Raw genomic sequence first — 19,000 nt, 5'->3', positions numbered from 1 at the left:
CTCCACTGCAGGCAACTGTGCACGGTTCCTGGAGCTGCTTGCACAGAGCTTGCATGAGTCAGAATGGACAAAAACAAGGCCCTATACTCCCAACCTCTGGGGTTTATGCTCTGATCCCTGATGGCTGCTTCTGATACACAAGCACAGAAAAGAGATGAGAAGCCATTTTGTTGCACTTCCTCCTCCAGCTGAAATGGCCTACAGAGAGGATTTAAAGGACTGGTCCCCTTTCTCTTCCTTCATTTTTCTCTTTTTCCCCTTTTTGGAGCCAGACATTAAAGACGAAGAAATTCAAAAGCAACTGCCTATATGGGGAAATTGTGAAAGGCAAAGATTCACAAGAGACCTGTGAGAACCTTAACTTTATACCTCAGTCTGATCCTTAGCACAGAGACAAAAAGGAAACAATGTGAAAGGTAGACAATCTGATCTCCAGGGTTAGTACATTAGTAAGATTCAAATGTCCAGTTTTCAGTAAAAAAAAAAAAAAATCATATCCAATGTATATAAAGAAATAGAAAGTATTAAAAGAAAAAAATAAATCAACAGAAACTGCTCTTAAATACTTCACGGCACATCTACTAGACAAAGACTTTAAAGCAACTGTCTTAAAGATGCTCAAAGAACTAAAACAGGATGTAGAGAAAGTCAATAAAATGATGTATGAACACAATGGAAGTGCTGGTAAAAGAATTACAAAACCTAAAGAGAAACCAAAAAAATTATAGAGCTGAAAAGTACAATAACTGGTATTTTAAAATTCACTAGGAGTCAAACCAAAATTTGAGTAGGCAGAAGAAAGAGTCAATGAACTTAAAGATGAGACGAAAAAAATTATCAAGATTGAGAAACAGAAAAAAATAAAGATGAAGAAAAATTATTAGAGGCTAGGTTACCCAAGGAACACCCTGACATTAATCAATATATTCATTGTGGGAGTCTAGAAGGAGAAGAGAGGGAAAAAGGGGAAGAACACTTCACAAATTTCATGAAAGACTTAAATAAAAATATTCAAGTAGTTCAACAAACTCCAAGTAAGATGAACTCAAAGAAACCTATACTGAGACATATAGTGAAACTTCTGGAAAGCAAAATACAAAGAGAAAATGTATTTATTTATTTTTGGCCATGCTAGGTCTCTGTTGCTGTGAGGGCTTTTCTCTGGTTGTGGAGAGCAGGACTGCTGTCTAGGTGTGATGTGGAGGCTTCTCATAGCAGTGCTTCTCTTGTTGCTGAGCATGGGCTGTAGGAATTCAGGTGTCAAGAGCCCAGGCCCAATATTTGTGGCTCATGGGCTTAGTTGCTCCCAGGCATGTGGGATCCCAGATGAGGGATCAAATTCATGTCTCCTGCATTGGTAGGTGGATTCTTTACCACTGAGCCACCAGGGAAGCACCAGAGAACCTTCAAAGCATCAGGTGAGAAAGACTTGTCATATACAAAGTGTTAGTCACTCAGTCATGCCTGACACTTTTCAACCCCTTGGACTGTAGCCCACCAGATTCCTCTGTCTACGGGATGCTCCAGGCCCAGAATACTGGAGTGGGTAACCATTTCCTTCTCTAGGAGATCTTCCCGGACTCAGGGATTGAACCTGTGTCTCCTGCATTTCAGTCAGATTCTTTACCTTCTGAGCCATCAGGGAGGCCCCTTTAGGGTCCTTTATAAGATTATCACCATAATATTAATACTTTTTAGAAACCTTGGAGGCCAGAAGGCCATGGGCCAATATATTCAAAGCACTAAAAGAAAAAAGAAAAACCTATCAACCAACAACCCCATATATGGAAAAACTGTCCTTCGAATGTAAGGGAGAAATTAAGTCATTCCCAGGTAAACAAAAGCTGAAAGGATTGTTTACTACTTTATTTTCTCCACAAGAAATGCTCAAGGGAGTCCTGCAGGGTAAAATAAAAGCAAACTAGAAGTAACTCAAAGTTGTACAAAGAAATAAAGATCTCAGTAAAGTTTAATAAACTGGCAATTCTAAAAGCTAGTATCATTAGAACTTTGATTTGCAACTCGATGTTTTGGGTTTTTTTTTCAAAATAAATAAAACAGAATGTACTCTTATTTAAAAAGTGGAATATTAAAAAATTAGCTGTAAAAGATATGCATCAAAAAATACCTCACAGAAATGTTGAAAATAAAAAAATTGAAAAATATATACCATGCAACTACTAATCGTAAAAAGATTGTAGAACAAAATATTAATGCATTTAAAACACTTATTAGTTTGTATTTTGGGCACACAATGAATAAAGATGTAATTTTTTGATGTCAACAACTGAAAGGGGTGGTGACAGAGCTATAAAGGAGCAAAGTTTTGTTTATTAAAGTTAAGCAAATATAATTCAAATTAGAATGCTACAATTTTTAGATGTTTAAATATAGTCCCCAAGGAAACCACAAAGTTTGGTGGTTATATATACATAGCTATATATAGTTATATAATATATATAAAATGATATAAGAAAGAAATTTGAGCATTTCACTGTAAAAAAGAAAATACAACTAAACACAAAAGAAGACAATAGGGTAGGAAAAGAAGGACAAAAAAAATCTATAAGGCACATAGAAGACAAATAGAAAAATGACAAAAGTAAGTCTCATCAGTAATTACTGATAGTTGAAGACTTCATTAGCCACTCTCCATAATGGGTAGAACAACCAAACAGAAGATAAGCAAGGAAATAAAGGACAGTAATATAAGCCTACCAGATCTGATGAACATACATATAACATTTACCCACAACAACAGCATTGATCTTCTCATTAACACAAGATATTTTCTAGGATAGACTATAAGTTAGGCCTCAAATTCACTTTCAGTGAACTTTAAGAGATAGATATAATACAAAATATGTTCTCAAACCACAATGGAATAATGTTAGAAATCAATAACAGAATCAAAACTAAAAGTTTGCATATTTATAGAAATTAAGCAACATATTTTTAAGCAATCAGTAGAGCAAAGGGGAAATCCCAAGGGATATTAGAAAACCTTAGAGATGAATGAAAACAAAACACATCAAAACTTATGGAATACAGTGAAAACTAGAACTAAGCTGAATATTTATAGCTATAAACACTGATGTCAAAAAACAAGGATCTTAAATTGACAACATAAGGAACCAGAAACTTTACAGCTTAAGTAACTAGAAAAAGAAGAACACACTAAACCCAAAGATAGCAGAAGGAAGGAAATAATAGCAATAAGGACAGAAATAAATGAAAAAAAGAATGTAAAAAATAGAGAAATCAATGAAATCAAAATGTTGTACTTTTTAAAAGATAAAAAAAAATTGACAAACTTTCAGCTAGTTGGATTAAGAACATGGAAGATCCAAATTACTAAAATCAGAAGCAACCGAAGGGTCAAAGAAGGAATTAAAAAAGGAATAAAAAATAATCTTGAGACAGACAAAAATGAAAACACAAATTACCAAAATTCATGGTATGCAGAAAATGCAGTTCTAAGAAGGTAGTTGATAGGAATTAATGTCCATATTAAGAAAGAAAAGAAGTTCTCCTTTAAATCTTTAAGAACTTATCAGTAAATTTTAAAATTGTGCTATGTTTGTCATCTATTTTACTTTACCCATGCTTCAAACACAGTACATTGTTATTATTTTGCTTTATACAATCGCTTATTTTTTAGCACATTTAAATCTAAGAAAAAAATTTTATTTTCTTTTATTTATTCATTATTTCATTAAATTTTTTGTGTATACATTCATATCTCATTTTATTGCACTAGGCTTTATTACACTTTGCATATGCTTCATATTTTACAAAATGAAGGTTTGCAGCAACCCAGAGTTGTCAGATAACGGTTACCATTTTTCAGCAAAAAATATTTTTTACTTAAGGTATATTCATTTTTTAGACATTATACTAATGAACAATTAATAAGCTACAATATAGTGTAAACATAACCTTTATATGTACTCGGAAACCAAAAAAATTGTGTGACTCACTTTGTTGAAGTGATTTGAAATCAAATCAGCAGTATCTCTGAGGTATGCCTGTCAATTCTAACCAATAAATATTCCTTCACCTAAATGACTGTTTTTTTCACATTTCTTGGGGATGAATTTTATCAACATTTATCTGAAATGGTATTTCTCCATCATTTCTGAAGACTATATTTTCTGAGTGAGGAACTGGAGGGAATTCCTTGGTGATCCAGTGGTTAAGACTCTGTGCTCTCACTGCCAGGGGCCTGGGTTCAATCCCTGGTCAGGGAACTATGATCCCACAAAATGAGCACCCCTACCGAAGGGAAACAAAAAGAATTGGAATTAACAGTTTTTTTTTTTCCTTTCAGCACTTTATTTTTTTTTTAAAAAATTTTATTGGGGTGATAGTTCATTTACAATATTATGTTACTTTCAGGTATACAGCAAAGTGAATCTGTTATACATTTATCCACTCTTTCTAATATTATTTTCTGAGGTCAGGCCATTATAGAGCATCGAGTGGAGTTCCCCATGCTGTTCAGTAGGTCCTTATTAAGTATCTGTTTTATACATTGTAGTGTGTGTGTGTCAATCCCAATCTTCCAATTTATCCTCCCCCCCCACCCTACCCCATGTAACTGTAAGTTTATTTTCTACATCTGTAGATAAGTTTATTTGTAGCCTTCTTTTAGCTTCCACGTTTAAGTGATACCAAGTGATATTTGTCTTTGTCCATCTGACTTACTTCACTCAATATGACAAGATTCCGTCCATCTATATTGCTGCAAATGGTCTTTCAGCACTTTAAACATGTTACTCCATTGTGTTCCTACTTAGTTTCAAGTTTCAGGGGGAGAAAAAAATCTACTGTCAATGGATAGCAAGAGGCTGGCCATCTGCCAGCCACGAGGAGATGCCTCAGATGAAGCCAACCCTACCACACCTTGATCTTGAACTTGGAGCCTTCAGAACTGTGAGAAATTAATTTCTGTTGCTTAAGTCACCCAGTCTGTGACATTTTGTTATAATAGCCTAGCAAATACAAATACCAACCATGCTGGCACCCTGATCTTGGACTTTCCAGACTCCAAAATTGTGAGAAATAAATTTCTGCTTAAGCCACCCAGTCTAAGGAATTTTGTTATAACAGCCTGAGTCAACTAGGACAGCCTCATAATTTTTTGTTTAAAATCAGATGTTTTATACAAAATAATAGATGTTGAGGTAAATATGTTTCGTGCTTAGAGTTGAACATGCCTTCCTTCTGCTAGGTCCTTAGCCATGTGGGAGTTGTGTTAATTTTGTCTGGAGTTGAGTTGGGTTTGAAGTTTGTTGTTGATATGGCTCACCTCAGTGTACCATAGGCTTCAGATTTCTCTAATGATACCTTGTGTGGGCCCACACAACCAACACCAGGGTGTTTCTTCACATGTCTGCTCGACACACGGTTTTAACTCATTGTTTTGAGTCTTCCCTTTGAACTGCTCCCCAGGAAGAATCTGTCTTTTGCAGTTCTCCTAGCTATCAGTTCAGTTCAGTCACTCAGTCATGTCCAACTCTTTGCTACCCCATGGACTGTAGCACGCCAGGTCTCCCTGTCCATCACAAACTCCCAGAGTTTACTCAAACTCATGCCCATTGAGTTCGTGATGCCATCCAACCATCTTATCGTCTGTTGTCCGCTTCTCCTCCTGCCTTCAATCTTTCCCAGGATCAGGGTCTTTTCCAATGAGTCAGTTCTTCGCATCAGGTGGCCAAAGTACTGGAGTTTCAGCTTCAACATCAGTCCTTCCAATGAATATTCAGGACTTATTTCCTTTAGGATGGACTGACTGGATCTCCTTGCAGTCCAAGGCATTCTCAGGAGCCTTATCCAACACCACAGTTCAAAAGCATCAATTCTTCGGCACTCAATTTTCTTTATAGTCTGACTCTCACATCCATACATGACCACTGGAAACACCATAGCCTTGACTAGACAGACCTTTGTTGGCAAAGTAATATCTCTGCTTCTTAATATGCTGTCTAGGTTGGTCATAACTTTTCTTCCAAGGAGTAAGCGTCTTTTAATTTCATGGCTGCAGTCACCATCTGCAGTGATTTTGGAGCCTCCCAAAATAAAGTCTGTTACTGTTTCCACTGTTTCTCCATCTATTTCCCATGAAGTGATGGGACCAGATGCCATGATCTTTGTTTTCTGAATGTTGAGCTTTAAGCCAACTTTTTCACTCTCCACTTTCACTTTCATCAAGAGGCTCTTTGTTCTTCACTTTCTGCTATAAGGGTGGTGTCATCTACATATCTGAGGTTATTGATATTTCTCCTGGCAATCTTGATTCCAGCTTGTGCTTCTTCCAGCCTGGCGTTTCTCATGACGTACTCTGCATAGAAGTTAAATAAGCATGGTGACAATATACAGCCTTGATGTACTCCTTTTCCTATTTGGAAATAGACTGTTGTTCCATGTTCAGTTCTAACAGTTGCTTCCTGATCTCCATACAGGTTTCTCAAGAGGCAGGTCAGGTAGTCTGGTATTCCCATCTCTTGAAGGATTTTCCACAGTTTATTGTGATCCACACAATCAAAGGCTTTGGCATAGTCAATAAAGCAGAAATAGATGTTTTTCTGGAGCTCTTTTGCTTTTTGATGATCCAGCAGATGTTGGTACTTTGATCTCTGGTTCCTCTGCCTTTTCTAAAACCAAATTGAATATCTGGAAGTTCACAGTTCATATATTGCTGATGGCTTGAAGAATTTTGAGCATTACTTTCCTAGCGTGTGAGATGAGTGCAATAGTGCGGTAGTTTGAGCATTCTTTGGCATTGCCTTTCCTTGGGATTGAAATGAAAACTGACGTTTTCCAGTCCTGTGGCCACTGCTAAGTTTTCCAAATTTGCTGACATACTGAGTGTAGCACTTTCACAGTATCATCTTTTAGGATTTGAAAGAGCTCAACTGGAATTCCATCACCTCCACTAGCATTGTTTGTAGTGATGCTTCCTAAGGCTCACTTGACTTCGCATTCCAGGATGTCTGGCTCTAGGTGACTGATCACATCATCATGATTATCTGGGTTGTGAAGATCTTTTTTGTACAGTTCTTCTGTATATTCCTGTCATCTCTTCTTAATATCTTCTGCTTCTGTTAGGTCCATACCATTTCTGTCCTTTATTGGGCCCATCTTTGCATGAAATGTTTTCTTGGTATGTCTAATTTACTTGAAGAGATCTCTAGTTTTTCCCATTCTATTGTTTTCCTCTATTTCTTTGCACTGATCACTGAGGAAGGCTTTCTTATGTCTCCTTGCTATTCTTTGGAACTCTGCATTAAAATGGGTATATATTTCCTTTTCTCCTTTGCTTTTTGCTTCTCTTCTTTTCTCAGCTATTTGTAAGGCCTCCTCAGACAGCCATTTTGCTTATTTACATTTCTTTTTTTGGGAGGATGGTCTTGCTCCCTGTCTCCTGTACAATGTCACAAACCTCTGTCCATAGTTCTTCAGGCACTCTGTCTCTCAGATCTAGTCCCTTAAATCTATTTCTCACTTCCACTGTATAATCGTTAGGAATTTGATTTAGGTCATACCTGAATGGTCTAGTGGTTTTCCCTACTTTCTTCAATTTCAGTCTGAATTTGGCAATAAGGAGTTCATGGTCTGAGCCACAGTCAGCTCCTGGTCTTGTTTTTGCTGACTGTATAGAGCTTCTCCATCTTTGGCTGCAAAGAATATAATCAATCTAATTTCAGTGTTGACCATCTGGTGATGTCCATGTGTAGAGTCTTGTCTTGTGTTGTTGGAAGAGGGTGTTTGCTATGACCAGTGCATTCTCCTGGCAAAACAAAAGGTAAAGCCTTTACCCTGCTTTGTTCTGTACTCTAAGGCCAAATTTGCCTGTAACCTCCAGGTGTTTCTTGACTTCCTACTTTTGCATTCCAGTCCCCTATAATAAAAAGGACATCTCTTTTGGGTGTTAGTTATAGAAGGTCTTGTAGGTCTTCATAGAACTGTTCAACTTCAGCTTCTTCAGCATAACTGGTTGGGGCATAGACTTGGATTGCTGTGATATTGAATGATTTTCCTCGGAAACGAGATCATTCCGTCATTTTTGAGATTGCATCCAAGTACTCCATTTCAGACTCTTTTGTTGACTATGATGGCTACTCCATTTCTTCTAAGGGATTCTAGCCCACAGTAGTAGATATAATGGTCATCTGAGTTAAATTCACCCATTCCAATCCATTTTAGTTCACTGATTCCTTAAACGTCAACTTCACTGTTGCCATCTCCTGTTTGACCACTTCCAATTTGCCTAATTCATGGACCTAACATTCCATATTTCTATGCAATATTGCTCTTTACAGCATCGGACTTTGCTTCCATCACCAGTCACATTCAAAACTGGGTGTTGTTTTTGCTTTGGCTCCATCTCTTCATTCTTTCTGGAGTTATTTCTCCACTGATCTCCAGTAGCATGTTGGGCACCTACCAACCTGGTGAGTTCATCTATCAGTGTCCTATCATTTTGCCTTTTCATACTATTCATGGGGTTCTCAAGTCAAGAATGCTCAAGTGGTTTGCCATTCCCTTCTCCAGTGGACCACATTTTGTCCCTTCTCCAGTGGACCACATTTTGTCCCTTCTCCAGTGGACCACATTTTGTCAGTATTCAGCAAGAATACTGAAGTGGTTTGCCATTCCTTTCTCCACCATGATCCATCCATTTTGGGTGGCCCTAAATGGCATGGCTCATAGTTTCATTGAGTTAGACAAGGCTGTGGTCCATGTGATTAGATTGGTTAGTTTTCTGTGATGGTGGTTTTCAGTATGAATGCCCTCTGATGGAGAAGGATAAGAGGGTTATGGAAACTTCCTGATGGGAGAGACTGAGGGGGAAACTGGGTCTTGTTATGATGGGTGGGGCCATGCTCAGTAAATCTTTAATCCAATTTTCCTAGCTATATTCTTATTTTCAGTTAAGTTCAGTTCAGTCGCTCAGTCGTGTCCGACTCTGCAACCCCATGAATCGCAGCACGCCAGGCCTCCCTGTCCATCACCAACTCCCGGAGTTCACTGAGACTCACGTCCATCGAGTCAGTGATGCCATCCAGCCATCTCATCCTCTGTCGTCCCCTTCTCCTCCTGCCCCCAATCCCTCCCAGCATCAGAGTCTTTTCCAATGAGTCAACTCTTCACATGAGGTGGCCAAAGTACTGGAGTTTCAGCTTTAGCTTCATTCCTTCCAAAGAAATCCCAGGGCTGATCTCCTTCAGAATGGACTGGTTGGATCTCCTTGCAGTCCAAGGGACTCTCAAGAGTCTTCTCCAACACCACAGTTCAAAAGCATCAATTCTTCAGTGCTCAGCCTTCTTCACAGTCCAACTCTCACATCCATACATGACCACAGGAAAAACCATAGCCTTGACTAGACGAACCTTTGTTGGCAAAGTAATGTCTCTGCTTTTGAATATACTGTCTAGGTTGGTCATAACTTTTCTTCCAAGGAGTAAGCGTCTTTTAATTTCATGGCTGCAGTCACCATCCGCCGTGATTTTGGAGCCCAGAAAAATAAAGTCTGACACTGTTTCCACTGTTCCCCCATCTATTTCCCATGAAGTGATGGGACTGGATGCCATGATCTTCGTTTTCTGAATGTTGAGCTTTAAGCCAACCTTTTCACTCTCCTCTTTCACTTTCATCAAGAGGCTCTTTAGTTCCTCTTCACTTTCTGCCATAAGGGTGGTGTCATCTGCATATCTGAGGTTATTGATATTTTACTTAGTGCTTATCAGAGTGGTTACAGAGGAGGGGTGTGAGGAAGGCAGAGTTCTCTGATGTTCTCTTTGGTTCAGTTTTAGGCAGACATTGTGAACCTCATGGGCTTTCACTAGTGTTCCCATCCCTCCTTCAAATCTAGTGCTGGGCTAGAACCTACTCTTGAGTTTTTCCGAGGGGTAAACACTGTTTTTCTATTTTTTTCCCCCTAGTGGCAATGGGCTTCCACAAGTGCCTCACAGACACAGTTTTTGTTTCCATTATCCCTGTAGATTAAGCCTTTTGTTCCCTAAGGGAGATAAGATAAATGGGTTTGGGCAGAGTTTTGGCAGCAATTTCTAATCCCCATCACTCACTCATTCCTGTGAGGAAAATTTCCTCAAGATTTTCTCCAGTTTTCCTTGTGAGCTCCTGGTGATATTCTTACAGAAAAACCCTGCAAGAAGATGAGAACTCCCAGGGGCTTCACTGTATCACACAAACCTGCACTCAGTCTTTAGCAACTTATTACAACTTTCCAGCTGATTCTTGTTGACATGAGGCATCTGGAGACCTCTACCCCAGGTAATTGGCTTCCTGGATGGCTCAGTGGTAATAAATCTGCCTGCCAATGCAGGAGACACAGGACATGCAGGTTTGATCCCTGGGTCTGGAAGATTCCTGGAGGAGGAAATGGCAACCCATTTCAGTATTCTTGCCTGGGAAATCCCAAGGACAGAGGAGCCTGGAGTGCTGTAGTCTATGGGGTCACAAAGATTTGGACACAACTTAGCGACTGAGCACTCATGCACACCCCAGGTAATCAGGTCCTGTTTTTCCGTGTAGGAGCTTGTCTCTCCCTAAAATTTGGGTTCCCTTTTTGCCCGGTCATGGCAGTTCTAAGAATTCAAGAGTCTTCATTGGTTTGCAGTTTATCCATCATTTTCTTATTGTTAGGGTGGGAAGAAGTCTCCTTATAACTTTCTACATCTTCTGAGTTGAAACTAAAATTAATCTCTGTAATTTTTCATGTACAATTTCTGGGCTCAACAAAAATGACCAGATCCACAAGTTTGCTGAACAGAAGGTTAGTATACAAAATCAACTTGACTTCTATATGCCAACCACAAATAATAGAAAATAAAAATTTTTAATGATACAGCTTGCCATCAAACAATGTCAATAGAAATAAACCTCATGAAGATGTATGGCATTTCTACCAAGAAAAAAACCCCTAAAGGAATTATTAAGATAAATTGAAAATATTTAAAAAAATGGAGATATTAGAGGGCTCAAAATATAAAATGTTAAATTTCCCAAATTGACCTATTGATGAAAGGCAATCCCAATTAACAGCCTAGTAGGTTTTTTTCTGGAAATTATTGCACTGATTCTAAAATGTATGTGGAAATGCAAAGAGCTAAGAATAGTCTAGTCAGTCTTGGAGAAAAAATGAGGTAGAAAGACTTGCTGTAGCAGATATCAGGACTTTTTATAAAGTTCTGATTAAAAGAATGTGGTACAGGCACAAATATAGACAAATAAATAGACCAGTGGAAGAGAATAGAGAATCCAGAATCAGATACACACATGTATCAATACTTGATTTTTTTTAATGTTGACACTGCTGAGCAATGGAGAAAGGAATTAATTTTCAGTGATTGGGCTTTGTCAATTGGATATTCACATGAGAAACGATGAAATTTAACTCACCCTTCCACCCCTTACCTAATTCACACCTTAATTCTATTTGTATAATAGACTTTAAAATAAAAACCAAAATATAGTCCTTCTAGGAGGCAACAGAGGACAATATTTTCATGAACCTAGGGAAGGCAAGTATTTCTTAAATGAAATACTAGAATCTTAAGCACATTAAAGGAAAAGATTTACAAATTTATATATAATAAATAAATAAAAACATTAAAAAATACATTTGTTCATCAAACAAAATCATTAAGAGAGCAAAATGGCTAGTCAAAAATTAGGAGAAGACATTTTTAACCACAAAAAGGACTATACCCCAGACACAGAAGAAACTCCTAAATATCAAGAAAGTGATAGAAAAATAAGCGTAAGATTCAACTAAAGCCAAAAGTAAGATATCCAAAGGCCAATAAACATATGAGAGAGTGTTCAGTTTCATTAGTTGTTAGGGAATGCAAATTAAACCACAAGGCAATACCATCACACATCTACCTATAGAGTTATACTTGAAAAGACCATTGGTTCCAAATATTGCCACGGATGCTGAGCAATGAAAACTTTCACACACTGATATATGGGTATGTGGGTAAATTGGAAAAAATCTTTGGCATCTTACAGAATGATCTCTGTTCGCTTCCAAGGCAAACCATTCAATATCACAGTAATCCAAGTCTATGCCCCAACCAGTAATGCTGAAGAAGCTGAAGTTGAACAGTTCTATGAAGACCTACAAGATCTTTTAGAACTAACACCCAAAAAAGATGTCCTTTTCATTATAGGGGACTGGAATGCAAAAGTAGGAAGTCAAGAAACACTTGGAGTCACAGGCAAATTTGGCCTTGGAATATGGAATGAAGCAGGGCAAAGACTAATAGAGTTCTGCCAAGAAAATGCACTGGTCATAACAAACACCCTCTTCCAACAACACAAGAGAAGACTCTATACATGGACATCACCAGATGGTCAACACCGAAATCAGATTGATTATATTCTTTGCAGCCAAAGATGGAGAAGCTCTATACAGTCAGCAAAAACAAGACCAGGAGCTGACTGTGGCTCAGACCATGAATTCCTTATTGCCAAATTCAGACTTAAATTGAAGAAAGTAGGGAAAACCACTAGACCATTCAGGTATGACCTAAATCAAATCCCTTATGATTATACAGTGGAAGTGAGAAATAGATTTAAAGGCCTAGATCTGATAGATAGAGTGCCTGATGAACTATGGAATGAGGTTCGTGACATTGTACAGGAGACAGGGATCAAGACCATCCCCATGGAAAAGAAATGCAAAAAAGCAAAATGGCTGTCTGGGGAGGCCTTACAAATAGCTGTGAAAAGAAGAGAAGTGAAAAGCAAAGGAGAAAAGGAAAGATATAAACATCTGAATGCAGAGTTCCAAAGAATAGCAAGAAGAGATAAGAAAGCCTTCTTCAGCGATCAATGCAAAGAAATAGAGGAAAACAACAGAATGAGAAAGACTAGGGATCTCTTCAAGAAAATCAGAGATACCAAAGGAACATTTCATGCAAAGATGGGCTCGATAAAGGACAGAAATGGTATGGACCTAACAGAAGCAGAAGATATTAAGAAGAGATGGCAAGAATACACAGAAGAACCTTACAAAAAAGATCTTCACAACCCAGAAAATCACGATGGTGTGATCACTGACCTAGAGCCAGACATCCTGGAATGTGAAGTCAAGTGGGCCTTAGAAACATCACTACGAACAAAGCTAGTGGAGGTGATGGAATTCCAGTTGAGCTATTCCAAATCCTGAAAGATGATGCTGTGAAAGTGCTGCACTCAATATGCCAGCAAATTTAGAAAACTCAGCAGTGGCCACAGGACTGGAAAAGGTCAGTTTTCATTCCAATCCCAAAGAAAGGCAATGCCAAAGAATGCTCAAACTACCACACAATTGCACTCATCTCACATGCTAGGAAAGTAATGCTCAAAATTCTCCAAGCCAGGCTTCAGCAATATGTGAACCGTGAACTTCCTGATGTTCAAGCTGGTTTTAGAAAAGGCAGAGGAACCAGAGATCAAATTGCCAACATCCACTGGATCATAGAAAAAGCAAGAGAGTTCCAGAAAAACATCTATTTCTGCTTTATTGACTATGCCAAAGCCTTTGACTGTGTGGATCACAATAAACTGTGGAAAATTCTGAAGGAGATGGGCATACCAGACCACCTGACCTGCCTCTTGAGAAATCTGTATGCCGGTCAGGAAGCAACAGTTAGAACTGGACATGGAACAACAGACTGGTTCCAAATAGGAAAAGGACTACGTCAAGGCTGTATACTGTCACCCTGTTTATTTAACTTATATGCAGAGTACATCATGAGAAACGCTGGACTGGAAGAAGCACAAGCTGGAATCAAGATTGCCAGGAGAAATATCAATAACCTCAGATATGCAGATGACACCACCCTTATGGCAGAAAGTGAAGAGGAACTCAAAAGCCTCTTGATGAAAGTGAAAGTGTAGAGTGAAAAAGTTGGCTTAAAGCTCAACATTCAGAAAACGAAGATCATGGCATCTGGTTCCATCACTTCATGGGAAATAGATGGGGAAACAGTGGAAACAGTGTCAGGCTTTATTTTTCTGGGCTCCAAAATCACTACAGATGGTGACTGCAGCCATGAAATTAAAAGACGCTTACTTCTTGGAAGGAAAGTTATGACCAACCTAGACAGCATATTCAAAAGCAGAGACATTACTTTGCCAACAAAGGTTCGTCTAGTCAAGGCTATGGTTTTTCCTGTGGTCATGTATGGATGTGAGAGTTGGACTGTGAAGAAGGCTGAGCGCCGAAGAATTGATGCTTTTGAACTGTGGTGTTGGAGAAGACTCTTGAGAGTCCCTTGGACTGCAAGGAGATCCAACCAGCCCATTCTGAAGGAGATCAGCCCTGGGATTTCTTTGGAAGGGATGATGCTAAAGCTGAAACTCCAGTACTTTGGCCACCTCATGGGAAGAGTTGACTCATTGGAAAAGACTCTGATGCTGGGAGGGATTGGGGGCAAGAGGAGAAGGGGATGACAGAGGATGAGATGGCTGGATGGCATCACTGACTCGATGGACATGAGTCTCAGTGAACTCCGGGAGTTGGTGATGGACAGGGAGGCCTGGCGTGCTGTGATTCATGGGGTCACAAAGAATCGGACACAACTGAGCTACTGATCTGATCTGATGAAGATTGAATACATGCTTATTCTACTGGTAGTCTACTGTTGCATAATAGCAATACTGTTTTAGTAACTTTAAATAATATATATTCTCTTATTCTTTCTGTGGGTTAGGAATTTGACAGTAGTTTAGCTGTAGAATTTTGGGCTCAGGGTTCTCAGAGTTTAGTTAAGATATCAGCTTTTCTGAACACTTGACTGCTGCTAGAAAATTTCCTCCCAGGATAGCTCACTCACACATCCATTGGCAGGAAGCCTTGCTTCCTCAGTGTGTGGGCCTCTCCATAGGACTACCTGAGCATCTTCATAATATTGCAACTGGTTTCCCCCAGAGGAGACAAGGAAGAAACTATAATGCCTTTTAGGACCTAGTCTCAGAGGTAACACAGTGTAACTTCTGTTATTTTATTCATTAGAAGTGAGTCACTTAGTCCAGTCTACACTTGAGGGTCATGAATTTAGGCTCCCCCTTTTGAAGACAGGAGGGTCAAAGATTTCATGGACATATATTAAAATCATCACACAGAAAAGGGAATCTATTACACTGTTGGTGGGAATGCAAACTGATATAGCCACTATGGAGAACAGTATGGAGTTTCCTTTAAAAACTAGGAATAAAGCTACCATATGACCCAGCAATCCCACTACGGGGCATATACCCTGAGGAAACCAGAACCGAAAAAGACACATGTACCACCATTGTTCACTGTAGCACTATTTACAATAGCTAGGACACAGAAGCAACCTTGATGTCCATTGGCAGAGGAATGAAAAAGGAAGTTGTGGTACATATATACAATGGAATATTACTTTGCTACAAAAAGGAATTTCCTTCAAAAAGGAATTTTGAGTCATTTGTAATGAGGTGGATGAACTTAAGAGCCTATACAAAATGAAGTAAGTCAGAAAGAGAAAGACAAATATCATATATTAATGCATATATGTGGCATCTAGAAAGATAGTACTGATGATCCTATTTGCATGGCAGCAAAGGAGACACAGACATTTTGGACACAGTTGTGGGTAGGAGAGGGCGGGATCATGTGAGAGAGTAGAACTGAAACATACACATTACCATGTGTAAAACAGCCAGTGGGAGTTCGATGTATGACTCAGTGACCCAAAGCCAGTGCTCTGTGACAACTGAGAGGGGTGGGATGGGAAGGGAGGTGGAAAGGGGGTTCAAGAGAGAGGGGACATATATATGCCTAATGCTGATTCATGTTGCTATAAGGCAGAAACCATCACAATATTGTAAAATAATCATCATCTAATTTAAAAAACAAAATATAAAATAAAATCACCACACATACCCTATAAATTGATCATTTGACCCTGAAATATAGAAGCAAAAATGGGTTGGTGTGTGGCCTCCAAAACATTTATAAGTATTTTATACCATCATTATTCATAATAGCCAAATTGTAAAAATAAGCAAAGTATCTATCAACAATATAATGGATAAATAAATTGTGGTATATTCTAACAATGGGAAACTATTCAGAAATGAAAAGTAATAAATTACAGATTAATAAATTATAGGTACATGCAAAACCATAGAAGAATCTCACTAATTCTTTTGCTTGCTAACTTTTTGCTCACTAATATTAAGCCAAAAAGACAAACTCAAAAAAACTGTACTATTATTTCCTTTATATAAATATTAAAAGAGGCAAAACCAGAATGCAGTGGAAGAAGTCAAGATGGTGATTACCTCTGGAGAAGAGGAAGGAGGGAATGACTAAGAGGGGTAATGAGGAGGACCTTCTGAAATGGGGTTAACTGATCTATAACTTGCCCAGAATAGTGGTTGCAAAGGTGTGTTTATAGTGTGATATTTCATTGAGTGATACACCTTTTATTTGTGCAGATTTCAGAATTGTTTTATACTCTAAATTTGGAAAAATTCTAAACGCTACTAAGAAAGGAAAAATAAAAATACTCTTCAGGCAAATTCAAAACAAGTCTTTGTGCTAGATTTGGCTTGCAAGTAGCCAGTTTGTAATATCTGCTTTAGTCCAGGGTTGGTAAATATGATATTCAGTTGGCCTCAAACTATATGGGTTACAGTAGCCTTTGACGGTATCATAAATCTATTCCTGTAGAATTTAGAATAGTTTAATGTTGATTCTGGAAGAGAACTTCTGGATCATTTGATCCACTGATTTTGCAAATCAGGCAGAGGCAACCCCTTAGATATTTCACAGAATAGTTTCTCAGAACACAGTTTAAAAACTACTGATCTAGTTTAACTCGCTTTTACTACAAATAAAGAAACAGGCTTAGAGAACATTTGCTGCTGCTGCTGCTGCTGCTACTAAGTCGCTTCAGTCGTGTCTGACTCTGTGCGACCCCATAGATGGCAGCCCACCAGGCTCCGCCATCCCTGGGATTCTCCAGGCAAGAACGCAGGAGTGGGTTGCCATTTCCTTCTCCAATGCATGAAAGTGAAAGGTGAAAGTGAAGTCGCTCAGTCGTGTCCGACTCTTAGCGACCCCATGGACTGCAGCCTACCAGGCTCCTCCATCCATGGGATTTTCCAAGCAAGGGTACTGGAGTGGGGTGCCATTGCCTTCTCCGAGAACATGTGTTACTACTGTTATAATTGTTTAGAGCTATTACTTCGTGGTAATGACCTGAGATTCACTGCCATTTGAAGGTACTGTACTGCCCTGATGGAGAAGCCAAAAAAGGGGCAAAGTTACACCTCTCAGAACCATGGTTTTTGAAGTAGAGACTCCTATTCTGTCACTTGAGGTGGTGGCAAAGCAAAGTTACTAAAGAGAAGCTGAGGTGGGAGATGTGTTGGAAAGTGTTTCATTTAGGGACTGCCCTGGGGAATACCCTGATTGGTAGCAAATACATGGGGCATTCTCTGAGCCAGCACACCCTTCAATTAGCTTCTCAACTCTGGCTGCACATTAAAACCACCTGGGAACTTAAAAAAAAAAAAAAAAATCCTGTTTCCTGGGCCTCCCTCATAGACTATTGAATCAGAGTCTTGAGTGTGCTGCAAAGAACTGGATATTCTGACCCTTATTGAGCTTTACAGAGATGTGCATGGACTGAGCTCATTTTCTCAGAGGAGCTCTGAGTTTACACAGCAAACCAGGCCTTGACAAAAGAGAAAGAAACGTTAGAAAAGAAAAAAAAAAATCCCTTTCATGGTAGCAAAACTGTGGGCTTTCTGCCTTGGTTGCTATGACCTGAGAACATGGACCTCTTCTCTATGGCTCCAGCCTCAGGAATGCAGACACCTTCTCCCCTCCTTAGAAGAAAATATTGAAAGAACCAGATTCTTAGACCTTTCAATGACAAGTGTGATTACAGAATGAGTTTCATGCTTTGGCAGAACATGGAGTCTATCCCTCTGCTCAGAATCAGCAGAGCCTGGCAGGACCCTTCTCTGAAGGAGGTCAGTTACGTGTTGGCTCTGTTTTTCTCTGTCCAGTGAAGGGACCCTGACGTCTCCTAATCTGGCTTCTTCTCACCTTTGAACTGCAGAATGCCAGAGGTGGGAAGGACCAAGAAGGTTATCTTATGCAGTTTCCCATTTGATAGATAAAAACCTCGAAGCCAAAAATGGCTTACATAGAGTAACACTGAATGCCAGTGGAAATGTCATGACACAAACACTTGGTCTGATTCTACATCCAGTGCTCACTCTCTTTTTTCATCTTGAAAGTAAATAACTCTTACAATATCAGTTATAAAAAATAATATAACTGGTACTACTTATACCACCTAAATGTAGCTGATTTTATACTTTTAGCATATTTGTTTCAGATATTTAAAGAAATAAAACATCACAGATTCAGCTAAAGTCCCTTCCATTTCTCTCCTCCCTCCCTCTCAGGAGTAACAACACCCTAATGCTGGTGAATCCCATTTCCCTGAATGTTTTTATACTTTGTTCTACATATAAATGAATCTTCCATAACACTGCATGATATTGTTTTGTGTCTTAATATTTGACAGAGAAGTATCTTGCAACATCTTTATTTATATGGTATTATATTTTTAATGTTCATCTGTGGTATATATCTAGTTAATTAATTTTAACAGTGCAATATTATCTCATTCCATTTATAAGCCCCATAGTATTATTTCCCGCCAGTAGAAAGTTGTTTCCAAGTTTTGCACAAATTGCTTTGCAATGAACACCCTTGCACATGTGTGCACAAGAGTTAGAATATCTATGGAGTGGAGACCTAGAGGGGAATCACAAGATCCTAGGATATGTGCATCTTTAACTTTACGAGGTTTTGTCAAATTGTTCTCCGCAATAGTTAAACCAATTTACACTTCTCACATCTTTACCAATACTTGGTAGGTTTAGACTTTTACATTTTAACCAATTTGTTATATGTGAAATAGCATTTGTT

This window comes from Bos taurus, chromosome 1, assembly GCF_002263795.3.
Source record: "Bos taurus isolate L1 Dominette 01449 registration number 42190680 breed Hereford chromosome 1, ARS-UCD2.0, whole genome shotgun sequence".
NCBI classification, from domain to species: domain Eukaryota; kingdom Metazoa; phylum Chordata; class Mammalia; order Artiodactyla; family Bovidae; genus Bos; species Bos taurus.
Note: the sequence above shows the minus strand (reverse complement) of the source record.